General features: G+C 42.3%; 1 long non-coding RNA gene across 1 annotated transcript in view; it reads left to right on the forward strand.

Moving 5' to 3' along the window:
• The window catches only part of LOC138704285 (uncharacterized), a 193,413-nt gene extending 191,289 nt beyond the window's left edge, over positions 1 to 2,124 (forward strand). The window contains exon 2 of the long non-coding RNA XR_011333300.1: positions 1,437 to 2,124. This is a non-coding gene — a long non-coding RNA (uncharacterized lncRNA). The remainder of the gene's footprint in view (positions 1 to 1,436) is intronic.
• Positions 2,125 to 13,432: the final 11,308 nt, after the last annotated feature.

Genomic DNA, 13,432 nt, shown 5'->3' on the forward strand with positions numbered 1-13,432 from the left:
GTTTTGGAAGGTCAAAATGACCATTTTTTGAAATTTTGCCGGCCTCTCCCGTCCAAACGCGCGGGGATAGAGAGTTGTCCTTTATACTGAAGATAGAGTTGGACGAGCTGTATTCAACGCACCCATCGGCTTTGTTGTGAGTACATGTACAGCGGAGTTATGGCGGCGAGAATGTCTGCGGAAAAAAGTGCGTCGGATTTGCGGAGTTATGGCGGTGAGAATGTCTCCAAAATCAATAAGTGTTCGCGATTGCCATTTTGTTGCTATCGTGTAAGAAGTAAGTCAAGGGAGAATACAGGGCCGCATCCCGTTCCTCGGTATGGTCATTATTTCCTGAAGTAAAGGCCATTTCGAGGAACGGGATGTATCCTTGTGTTCCCCTTGACTTATTTCGGACACGATTCCATGAAAATGGGAATGTCGAACACAAACTGATTAAACTGAAAAAAAAAAAAAAGCAAGGCTTTAAACTTCTATTGCGTCTACATTGTCGCCCCCAGTTCTCCGCCGTATGTGTAGTGAGAAGAAAGCTGATAATTTCGGCGAATAGATCTTCACGAACTATATCTGTAGTATAAGAGACAACTCTCGGTCCCCAGGCATATGGACGATAGGGGCCGTGATATTTAAAAAAAGGGGTCATTTTGACCTTCCAAAAACAGAATTTTCTCGACACTAGTAGAACGAAGGGGGCTCAGAGACCCTCCCTTTTCACTGTAGCATCCCCGCATATCACTAATATTCACGAATAAAATCGACCAAATCCTTTGCACTTTTTCGTAGTCTCGTGCTCTTCAGCTGTGCATTTTTTATCCCTTGCAGTGAGATAATTCCTCTTGACACTGATTGTTGTTTGCCATTAGGTATAGTCCTACATTGACTTTAGAAGTGTGAGATTTCTTCAAAATGTTGGCATTTAGTGGTTTTTTGTCTCATCTGGAAGCTCCTTTTTTATAGTTTTTAAAAAATATATAATTTTTACTCATTACCTAATTAGTCTCGTAATTATTTGGACATTTTTTGTGCGATTATTAAATCTCATTGTACTTTGGACACCTTATACCATCTGCAGTGTCTGTTTGTCGTATTTCATATTTTCTGACATTTATTATCCTTGTAACGGACAAAATATAGATTTAAATTGGGCAAAAGACTTCACTGAGATACCAAGTCCAAGTTCAAAATTGTGGCTATGTTGTAAACTGAAATTATTATTTTAAATTGAATGTAGTTATTGAATTCCATGATTATAGTGATATAATTATTCTAATGTGGGATAAGTTTTGAATGTTTGATTTTTCAATTATGAATATTTTTCCTTTTGCATTCTTCATTTGCTTTGTGTTGTTTTTGCATTTCATAATGTCTTTGTTGCATTGGTGATATGAAACATAGAGATATTAGAGCTATAACATTGCGTTTGCTTATGTTTGCAGGCTGATTCCTTGGGTAGATGGTAGTATGTCGCTGGAGTGCCTGACAGTGATGTTTCGTTCATGTCGCAGACTGGTGTGATCATATTTGCAGCACTGTCGTCGTGACGTGCTACAGCTGGACACGTAAAGAGTTGCAATCTGAGGAGAAGGCAAGGTTGAAAGAATGAGTGGTTTAGTTAAATAATACCAGTTTATTTCATGAAATGTATTAACCAACTTAATTACACTATAAATACGTGTGTGTGTGTGTGTGTAATGTGTATAAAGGAATAGAGGAGAAATAATTCTTAGCAATAAGAGACATACTGTAACCTGCATAAAAGCTATTTTATTGGCAATGACTTTCAGTATCCAACAGGTTACAACTGTTGATAGGAGGCTCACAGTATAAAATGTTGACGTCATTATGTCTAGTGTTTCGTAAAGAGAAGGTGTTGAAGGAATAGATTATGGAGACGCAATGTGTAATGAATAACCTTCAGTATAGTGACTACAACATTACATGAGTGGTGTTATAAGTTTATTAAGCAATGTAGAAACAGGATATATTTATGAAGTCTATTTTAACAAAGGAATGTTTGTATAATGTTGATGATAGTTTTTTAAATATACATTGGAATATAAATGCTTGATTATGCCTGTATACTTTGTATTTTATGACAATAAAGTAATGTCAATATGAACAAAATGACATGGAGGAGGAATGCTTCCTGTGGACTCTGTGCTTGGAAGCGATCAGCACTTTGTACTTAACTAGTGAGCTAACATAACATGCATTTACGTCATTGAGTTCATACCTTACATTGCAATTGAGGCTAACTACACATGTGTATAACTAGATTTCAGTCTGGTGTGAACAGGGCGCACAGCTGAATAGGACTTAACATGTCCAGCGCCTGAGTGGTCCCAGGGGTCTGCTGTCTATATTTTTTCTGCGTGAAGGCAGTCCATATGGCCGTCAGCATCCAACTTTATTTCGCGAGCTCTACAGATCTCCTGACGGCTGTAGTACCTATTGAATATGGATCGCACCGCTGTGGCCCTTTTATATCGTTGGGGATTGGACGGGGTTTATTATAGAATCATAAATCTAAACATAATAAGATGCATATCACTATGAATACAACATTTTATTTTGATCATTATTTTGTAATGAACTTACAGTAACATTGATACTAATGAATGAATATTGCATCGTACTTTCTTGCTTTAAAATATTCGAAATGCAGTTTCCGGGTTCCAAATTACGGGTTCCGGTTCCCAAACCCCGGGTTCCGGATCCCATACTCCCGGATCCGTGTCCCAAACTCCGGGCTCTGGCTCCAAAACTACGGGTCCCAATCTCCGTATCCAAAACTCCGGTTTCCGGTTCCCAAACTCCGGGTATCGGTTCCCAAACTCCGGTTCCGGTTTCCAAACTCGTATATAATCCATCAATAATTGGATCACATATGTAATCCACGTATTTGGATCACATTTGTAATCAACGTATTTGAATCACATATGTAATCCACACAGATTTGGATTACGTATGTAATCCATTCATAATCGGATTACACATGTAATCCATCCATAATTGGATTACATATGTAACCCACACAGATTTGGATTACGTATGTAATCCATCCATAACTGGATGACATATGTATGTACATACGTATGTAATCCACCTATAATTGGATTCCACATGTAATCCATCCATAATTGGATTATATATGTAATCCACTCAGACTTAGATTACGTATGTAATCCATTCATAGTCGGATCACACATGTAATTCATCCATAATTGGATCACATATGTAATCCATCCGTAATTGGATTACATATGTAATCCAGACAGATATGGATTACATACGTAATCCATCCATAACTGGATGACATATGTAATCCACGTATTTGGATCACATATGTAATCCACGAATTTGGATCACATATGTAATCAACACAGATTTGGATTACGTATGTAATCCATTCATAATCGGATAACACGTGTAATTAATCCATAATTGGATTACATATGTATCCACTCAGACTTGGATTACGTATGTAATCCATCCATAATTGGATCACATATGTAATCCACGTATTTGGATCACATATGTAATTCATCCGTAATTGGATCACATATATAATCCATCCGTGATTGGATTACATATATAATCCAACAGTAATTGGATTACATATGTAATCCACACATATTTGGATGTCATATGTAATCCATCCATAATTGGATTACACATGTTCTTCACACAGATTTGGATTACATAGTAATATATTCATAATTGGATCACACATGTAATCCACGTATTTGGATCACATTTGTAATCCACGTATTTGAACCACATATGTAATCCACAGAGATTTGGATTACGTATGTAATCCATTCATAATCGGATTGCACATGTAATCCATCCATAATTGGATTACATATGTAATCCACACAGATTTGGATAACGTATGTAATCCACCTACAATTGGATTCCACATGTAATTCATCCATAATTGGATTACATATGTAATCCACTTAGACTTGGATTACGTATGTAATCCATAATCGGATCACACATGTAATTCATCCATAATTGGATCACATATGTAATCCATCCGTAATTGGATTACATATGTAATCCATTCATAATACATATGTAATCCACACAGATATGGATTACATACGTAATCCATCCATAACTGGACGACACATGTAATCCACGTATTTGGATCACATATGTAATCCACGAATATGGATCACATATGTAATCCACACAGATTTGGATTACGTATGTAATCCATTCATAATCGGATTACACGTGTAATTAATCCATAAATGGATTACATATGTAAACCACTCAGACTTGGATTACGTATGTAATCCATCCATAATTGGATCACATATGTAATCCACGTATTTGGATCACATATGTAATTCATCCGTAATTGGATCACATATGTAATCCATCCGTGATTGGATTACATATATAATCCATCCGTAATTGGATTACATATGTAATCCACACATATTTGGATGTCATATGTAATCCATCCATAATTGGATTACGCTTGTTTTTCACACAGATTTGGATTACATACCTAATCCATCCATATTTGGATCACATATGTAATCCAAATCCATCTATAATTGGATTACATATGTAATTCATCCAAAATTGGATTGCACATGTATTCCATACAGATATATTCATGATTGGATCACATATGTAATGAACGTATTTGGATCACATTTGTAATCCACGTATTTGAATCACATATATAATCCACACAGATTTGGATTACGTACCTAATCCATCCATAATTGGATCACATATGTAATCCATCTATAATTGGATTACATATGTAATCCACACAGATTTGGATTACGTATGTAATCCACCTATAATTGGATTCCACATGTAATTCATCCATAATTGGATTACATATGTAATCCACTTAGACTTGGATTACGTATGTAATCCATTCATAATCGGATCACACATGTAATTCATCCATAATTGGATCACGTATGTAATCCATCATAATACATATGTAATCCACACAGATTTGGATGTCATATGTAATCCATAATTGGATTACATATGTAATCCACACAGATATGGATTACATACGTAATCCATCCATAACTAGATGACATATGTAATCCACACAGATTTGGATTACGTATGTAATCCATTCATGATCGGATTACACGTGTAATTAATCCATAAATGGATTACATATGTAATCCACTCAGACTTGGATTACGTATGTAATCCATCCATAATTGGATCACATATGTAATCCACGTATTTGGATCACATATGTAATTCATCCGTAATTGGATCACATATGTAATCCATCCGTTATTGGATTACATATATAATCCATTCGTAATTGGATTACATATGTAATCCACACATATTTGGATGTCATATGTAATCCATCCATAATTGGATTACGCATGTTTTTCACACAGATTTGGATTACATACCTAATCCATCCATAATTGGATCACATATGTAATCCATCTATAATTGGATTACATATGTAATTCATCCAAAATTGGATTGCACATGTATTCCATACAGATTTGAATTGCATAGTAATATATTCATAATTGGATCACATATGTAATCTACGTATTTGGATCACATGTAATCCACACAGATTTGGATGTCATATGTAATCCATCCATAATTGGATTACACATGTTTTCCACACAGATTTGAATTATATACGTAATCCATCCATAATTGGATCACACGTATGTAATCCATCTATAATTGGATTACATATGTAATTCGTCCATAATTGGATTACACATGTATTCCATAAATATTTGAATTGCATAGTAATACATCCATAATTGGATCACATATGTAATCCAGTGTTGCGGTTACCAAACGCCGGTTTCCGGGTCACACACTCCGGGTATGGTTTCAAAAATCGGGGTTTCTGGTCGCAAACTCCTGGTTCCGGTTCCCAAATTCCGTTTCCGAGTCCCAAACTCCGGCTCTGGGTCCCAAAATCCGGGTTACGTTTCCAAAACTCAGGCTTCCTGTCCCAAAACTCCGATTCCGAAACTTCTGGTTCGGTTACGAAACTCCGGGTTCCGGGTCGAAAAATCCGGCAACAGGGCCCAAACTCCGAGTTCCGGTTTCTTAAACTCCGGGTTCCTGTTCCGAAAATTCCGGTTCCGGTAAGAAAACTCCGGACAAGACTCCGACACTCCGGGTTCCGTGTCCAAAACTCTGGCTCCGCATCCCAAACTCCGGGATCAGGTTCTAGAACTCCGGGTTCCGCTTCGAAAACTCCGGGTTCCGGTTCCAAAACTCCGAGCAGAATTCCAAGTCCGAGATCCGGGTCCAAAAATCCGGCTCGTAGTCAAAAACTCCGCGTTCCGGTTCCAAAACACTGGGATGCACTTTCCAAACTCCGGCTTCCGGTTCCCAAACTCCGCGTTCCGCTTCCAAAATTCCGGGTGCCGGGTTCCGAACTCCGGCTTTGCGTCCCAAACACCGGGTTACGTTTCCAAAACTCCGGGTTCCGGTCCCAAAATTCCGGGTTACGGGTCCAACACTCCGGATCCGCGTCCCAAACTTCGGGTTCCTGTTCCCAAACTCGGGCTGCCGGGTCCCAAACTTCGGCTACCGGGCCCAAATTCCGGGTACAGATTCCGAAACTCCGAGTTCCGGTTTCTAAACCTCTAGGTTCCGGTTCCAAAATATCGGGAAGGTCTCCAAAACTCCGGGTTCAGGGTCCAAAACTGCTCGGCGTCCCAAACTCGAGGTTCCGGTTCCCAAACTGCGGGTTCCGTTTCCAGAACTCCGGGTTCCTGTTCCAAAAATCCGGGCAGTGTGCGAAACTCCTGGTTCCGGTTCCAAAACTCCGGGTTCCGGGTCCAAAAATCCGGGTTCTGGGTCCAAAACCCCGGGTTCCTTTTCAAAAACTCCGGGCAGGGTTCCAAAACTCCAGGTTCCGTGTCCAAAACTCCGGATAAGCGTCCCAAACTCCGGTTCCGATTACCAAACTCAGCGCTCCGGTTCTAATATTTCGGGTTAATGTTCCCAAACTCCGGGTTCCATTTAGAGAACTCCGAGCAATACTCCAAAACTCCGGGTTCTGGGTCCCAAACTCCGGGTTCCGGTTCCAAAACTCCAACTTCCGGTTTCCGGAGCCAAATCTCCAGGTTCCGCTTCCAAAGCTATGGGTTCCGGTTTCGAGACAACGGGTTCCGGTTCCATAAATCCGGGTTCCGGTTCCATACCTTCCGGTTCCGCTTCCAAAACTCCGGGTTGCGTTTGCAAAACTACGGGCACGGTTGCAAATCTCCGGATTCCGGGTCCAAAACTCCGGATAATCGCCCCAAAATCCGGGTTCCGTTTGCCAAACTCCGGGTTCATGTTCCAAAATTTCGTGTTCCGGTTCCAAAACTCCGACTTCCATTTAGAGAACTTAGGGCAGTACTCCAAAACTCCGCATTCTGGGTCCCAAACTCCGGGTTTTTGTTCCAAAACTCCGTGTTCCAGTTCCATAACTCTGTTCCCGTTCCATAACTGCGGGTTCCGGTTCCAAAGCTTCGGGTACCGGATCAAAAGCTATGGGTTCCGGGTCCAAAACTCCGGGTTACTGTTCCAAAACTCCGGGCAATTTGCAAAAACTCCAGGTTCCGGTTCCATAACTCCGGATTACGGTTCCAAAGCTCCGGGTTCCGCTTCTAAAATCCGACTTCGGGGTCCCAAACTCCGGGTTTCGTTTCCATAACTCCGGGTTCTGGTTCAAAAACTCCGGGTTCCGATTCCAAAACTCCGGGTTCCGTATCCAAAACTCCGGATAAGCGTCCCAAACTCCGCGTTCCGGTTACCAAACTCCGGGTTCCGTTTCCAAAATTTCGGGACCAGTTCCCAAACTCCGGGTTCCATTTACATAACTCCGGGCAATACTCCAATACTCCGGGTTCTGGGTCCCAAACTCCGGGTTTCGGTTCCATAACTCCAAGATAAGGTTCCAAAACTCCGGTTTCCGGAGCCAAAGCTCCTGGTTCCGGTTCCAAAGCTATGGGTTTCGGTTCCATAACTCCGGCTTCCGGTTCCATAACTCCGGGTTCCGGTTCCAATACTCCGGGTTCCGGTTCCAATACACCGGGTTCCGGTTCCAAAACTCCGAGCAGGGCTCCAAACTCCTGGTTCCAGTTCAAAACCTCAGGATAAGCGTCCCAAACTCCGGGTTCGGGTTACCAAACGCCGGGCTCCGGTTATAAAATTTCGGGTTCCGGATCCAAGGCTTCCGTTTCCGGTTCCAAACTGTGGGTTCCGGTTCCATAACTACGGTTTCAGGTCCCAAATCACCGGGTTCCGGGTCCAAAACTCCAGCTTACGGTTCCATTACTCCGGGTTCCGGGTCCATAATTCCGGCTTCCACTTTCATAACTCCGGGTTCCGGTTCCAAGGCTTCCGTTTCCGGTCCCAAAACTATGGGTTCCGGTTCCAAAACTCCCGGATCCGAGTCCAAAAATCCTTATTCCGTGTCCAAAACACCGGGTTCAGGTTCCATAACTTCGGGTTCTGTTTCCAAGGCACCGGGTTCCGGTTCCATAACTCCGGGTTCATGTTCCATAACTCCGGGTTTCCGGTTCCAATTATTCGGGTTCCGTTTCCAAAACTCCGGGTTCCGAGTCCAAAAATCGGTGTTCCAGGTCCAAAACTGCGGGTTTTGTTTCCATAACTCCGGGTTCCTGTTTCAAAACTCCGGGGAGTGTGCCAAAACTCAGGGTTCCGGTTCCATAACTCCGGATTCCGGTTCCAATTCTTCGGGTCTCGGTTCCAAAACTCCGGGTTCCGGGTCCATAGCTCCGGGTTCCTGTTCCAAAATTCCGGGCATTGTGCCAAAACTCCGGGTTCCGGATCCATAACTCCGGGTTCCGGTTCCATAATTCCGGCTTCCGGTTCCATAACTCCGGCTTCCGGTTCCATAACTCCGGGTTCCGGTTCCAATACTCCAGGTTCCGGTTCCAATACTCCGGGTTCCGGTTCCAAAACTCCGAGCAGGGCTCCAAACTCCTGGTTCCAGTTCAAAAACTCAGGATAAGCGTCCCAAACTCCGGGTTCCGGTTACTAAACTCCGGGCTCCGGGTATGAAATTTCGGGTTCCGGTTCCAAGGCTTCCGTTTCCGGTTCCAAACTGTGGGTTCCGGTTCCATAACTACGGTTTCCGGTCCCAAATCACCGGGTTCCGGGTCCAAAACTCCGGGTTACGGTTCCATTACTCCGGGTTCCGGGTCCAGAATTCCGGCTTCCAGTTTCATAACTCCGGGTTCCGGTTCCAAGGCTTCCGTTTCCGGTCCCAAAACTATGGGTTCCGGTTCCAAAACTCCGGGATCCGAGTCCAAAAATCCTTGTTCCGTGTCCAAAACACCGGGTTCAGGTTCCATAACTTCGGGTTCTGTTTCCAAGGCACCGGGTTCCGGTTCCATAACTCCGGGTTCATGTTCCATAACTCCGGGATTCCGGTTCCAATTATTCGGGTTCAGTTTCCAAAACTCCGGGTTCCGAGTCCAAAAATCGGTGTTCCAGGTCAAAACTCCGGGTTTTGTTTCCATAACTCCGGGTTCCGGTTCCAATTCTTCGGGTCTCGGTTCCAAAACTCCGGGTTCCGGGTCCATAGCTCCGGGTTTCTGTTCCAAAATTCCGGGCATTGTGCCAAAACTCCGGGTTCCGGTTCCATAACTCCGGGTTCCGGTTCCATAACTCCGGGTTCCGGTTCCAATTCTTCATTTTCCGTTTCCAAATATCCGGGTTTGAGTACAAAAATCCGGGTTCCTGTTCCAAAACTACGGGCAGTGTACCAAATCTCCAGGTTGCGGATCCAAGTCTTCGGGTCCCATTTCCAAAACTTCGGGTTCCGGGTCCATAGCTCCAGGTTCCGTGCCTAAAACTCCGGGTTCCCTTTCCATAACTCCGGATTCCTGTTCAAAACTCCGGGCAGCGTGCAAAACTCCGGGTTCCAGTTCCATATCTCCGGGTTCCGGTTCCATATCTCCGATTCTCAAACTACGTATTCCGGTTCAAAATCTCCAGGTTCCGGTTCCATAACTCCAGGTTCCGGTTCCAAACTCCAGGTTCTGGTTCCATAACTCCGGGTTCCGGTTCCAAGATTTTGGTTTCCGGTTCAAAAACTCCAAGTTCCGTGTCCAAAACTCCGGGGTCCGTTTCCATAACTCCGGCTTCCTCTTTCAAAACTCCGGGCAGTGTGCCAAAACTCCGGGTTCCGCTTCCATAACTTCGGATTCCGGTTCCAAAACCTCGGGTAAAGTGTCCATAACTCCGGGCAGGGTTCCAAACTCCGGGCTCGGTGTTCCTAAATCCCCCCGTTTCCGGTTGAAAAATTCAAGTTTACCGTTCCCAAACTGAAGGTTCCGGTTCCCAAACGTCGGTTTCCGGGTCACACACTCCGGGTTTGGATTAAAAATCAGGGTTTCTGGTCGCAAACTCCGGGTTCCGGTTCCATAACTCCAGATTCCGGTACCAAGGCTTTGGGTCCCGGGTCCAAAACTCCGGGTTCCGCGTCCATAGCTCCGGGTTCTGAGTCCAAAAATCCGGGTTCCGTGTCCAAAACACCGGGTTCCGTTTCCATAACTCCGGGTTCCTGTTCCAAAAGTCCGGGCATTGTGCCAAAACTCCGGGTTCCGTTTCCATAACTCCGGGTCCCGTTTTCAAGGCTTCGGGTTCCGGTTCCATAACTCCTGGTTCCGGTTCCAATTGTTGAGGTTACAGTTCCAAAACTCCGGGTTTTGAGTCCAAAAATCTGAGTCCGATTCCAAAACTCCGGGTTCGTGTTCCAAAACTCCGGGTTTCGGTTCCAAGGTTTCGGGTCCCGGTTCCAGAACTCCGGGTTCCGGGTCCATAGCTCGGGTTCCGAGTTCAAAAATCCGGGTTCCATGCCCAAAACTCCGGGTTCCCTTTCCATAACTCCGGGTTCATGTTCCAAAACTCCGGGTTCCGTTTCCATATCTCCGGGTTCCGGTTCCATAACTCCGGGTTCCGGTTCCAAAGCTTCGGGTTAAGGTTGCATAACTCCGGGTTCCGGTTCCTAACTCCAGGTTCTAGTTCCATAACTCCGGGTTCCGGTTCCAAGTTTTCGGGTTCCGGTTCAAAAACTCCGGGGTCCGTTTCCATAACTCCGGCTTCCTGTTCCAAAATTCCCGGCAGTGTGCCAAAACTCCGGGTTCCGGTTCCATAACTTCGGATTCCGGTTCCAAAACTTGGGGTTCCGGGTCCAAAACTCCGGGTTCCGTTTCCATAACTCCCGGTTCCTGTTCCAAAACTCCGGGTTCCGACTCCGTAACTCCGGATTCCGGTTGCAAAACTCCGGGTTCCGAGTCGAAAACTCCGGGTTCCGAGTCGAAAACTCCGGGTTCCGTGTCCAAATCTCCGGGTTCCGTTTCCATAACTCCGGGCAGGGTTCGAAACTCCGGGCTCTGTGTTCCTAAACCCCGGGTTCCGGTTCAAAAATTGCAGTTTACCGTTCCCAAACTGAAGGTTCCGGTTCCCAAACGCCGGTTTCCGGGTCACACACTCCGGTTTTGGATTCAAAAATCAGGGTTTCTGGTCGCACACTCCGGGTTCTGGTTCCATAACACCGTGTTTCGCTTAGCAAACTCCGGGTTCCGGGTCCAACACACCGGGTATGGTTCCTAAACTCCGGGTTCCGTGTCACTAACTCCCGATAGGGGTAACCCAAAACGCGAGTACCTTTAATAAACTGAGGCTTGCCGGTTCTAAACTAAAAAAATAAAAAACAAATTGAAAAAAATCAAAAAGATTTCCAAAAATGCAATTTAAAAATATTCATTAAAAAAAACCTTTAAAAATATTTTTATTAAAGTTTTCAAAAAAAAAATAAAAGAAATAATAAAAACAATTGAAAAATTTTTAATTAAATAAATTTCGAAAAAGATTTTGAAAAAAAATAAAAAAAGTAAAATAAAATTTTAAAAAAGTTGAAAAAAAAAGAGTTTTCCAAAAAATTTAAGAAGATACATATTCAAGGCAATTTAAACAAAAATCTTTAAAAATTTTAACAAGAATACTTTTTCAAATTATGAAAAGAAATTAGAAAAATTCAACAATATTTTAAAAGAATTCGAAGATAAATTTGAGAAAAAATTTTAAAAAATTCCAGAAAAAATTTTTAAAATTGAAATTGTTTTTAAAATTTATTTCACGATTTTTTAAAATTTTTTTAGACAAATTTTTTTTGAATTTTTTTTGAAAATTTTATTATTTAAGATTTCTGAAAATTTGACAATTCACTTTTGAAAAATAATTTTAAAAAATTCCAAAAAAAAAATTTCAAATTAAAAATAAAAATTGTCAAAAAAATTTTCAAAAAATCTTAATGAGATTTTCAAAATATTTCATTGACAAAAATAAAGTAACAATTTAAAAAAAAAATTTAAAATTTAAAAACAGAATTTCGAAAACAAATTAAAAATTCTTTAAAAAAGTTTTCGAAAATGAATTTTAATTTAAATTTTTTTTTTCTATTTTTTTAAATTTTTAAAACTTTATTTTATTTTAATTATATTTTTTACATTTCTTTTTGAAAATTTTTTTGAGTAATTTTTGTCAATTTTTTTATTTTGATCTAAAATAGTTTAGAAAATTTTTTTTGAAAATAAATTTTTAAAAGTATTATTCATATTATTTTTTGGAAATTTTCTTTTTGCAAATCTTATTAACTTTTTTTAAATTTGAATTTTTTACATAATTTAGCTTGAAGCATGGAACCCAGTTTATGACCGGAAAACGGATTTCCGGTTAGGAACCCGAATTTTGGATCATGGAACCCGGAGTGTTGGACCCGTACTTTTGGAGCCGGAGCCCGGACTTTGAGACCCGTAAACGGGAGTAAGAGAAAACCGAAGGTTTGGGACCTGGAGTTTGGGAACCAAAAAAAAAGGTTTTGGGGCCAGTAATTTTGGAGCCAGAGCCAGGAGTTTTAAAACCGCAACCCGGAGTTTTGCAACCGGAACCCGAAACCTTGTAACCCGAACCCGGAATTATAAAACCGGAACCCGGAGTTTCGAAACCGGAACCCGTGGTTATGTAACCGGAACCCGGAAATTTGGGAACCGTAACCCGGAGTTTGCGAACCGTAACCCGGAGTTTGGGAACCGGAACACGGAGTCTTGGAACCAGAATACGCAGTTTGGGAATCGGAAACCGGAGTTATGGCACACTGCTCGGAGTTTTGGAACAGGAACCCGGAATTATGGAAATGGGACCCGGAGATTTGGACACGGAATCCGGAGTTTTGGAACCGGAACCCGGAGTTATGGAACCGGAACCCGGAGTTATGGAACCGGAACCCGGAGTTATGGAACCGGAACCCGGAGTTATGGAACCGGAACCCGGAGTTATGGAACCGGAACCCGTAGTTTTTAACCGGAACCCGGAGTTTTGGGACCTGAACCCGGGGTTTTGGAACCGGAACCCGAAGAAT

The sequence above is a fragment of the Periplaneta americana genome, chromosome 8 (assembly GCF_040183065.1).
Source record: "Periplaneta americana isolate PAMFEO1 chromosome 8, P.americana_PAMFEO1_priV1, whole genome shotgun sequence".
Taxonomy (NCBI): Eukaryota; Metazoa; Arthropoda; class Insecta; order Blattodea; family Blattidae; genus Periplaneta; species Periplaneta americana.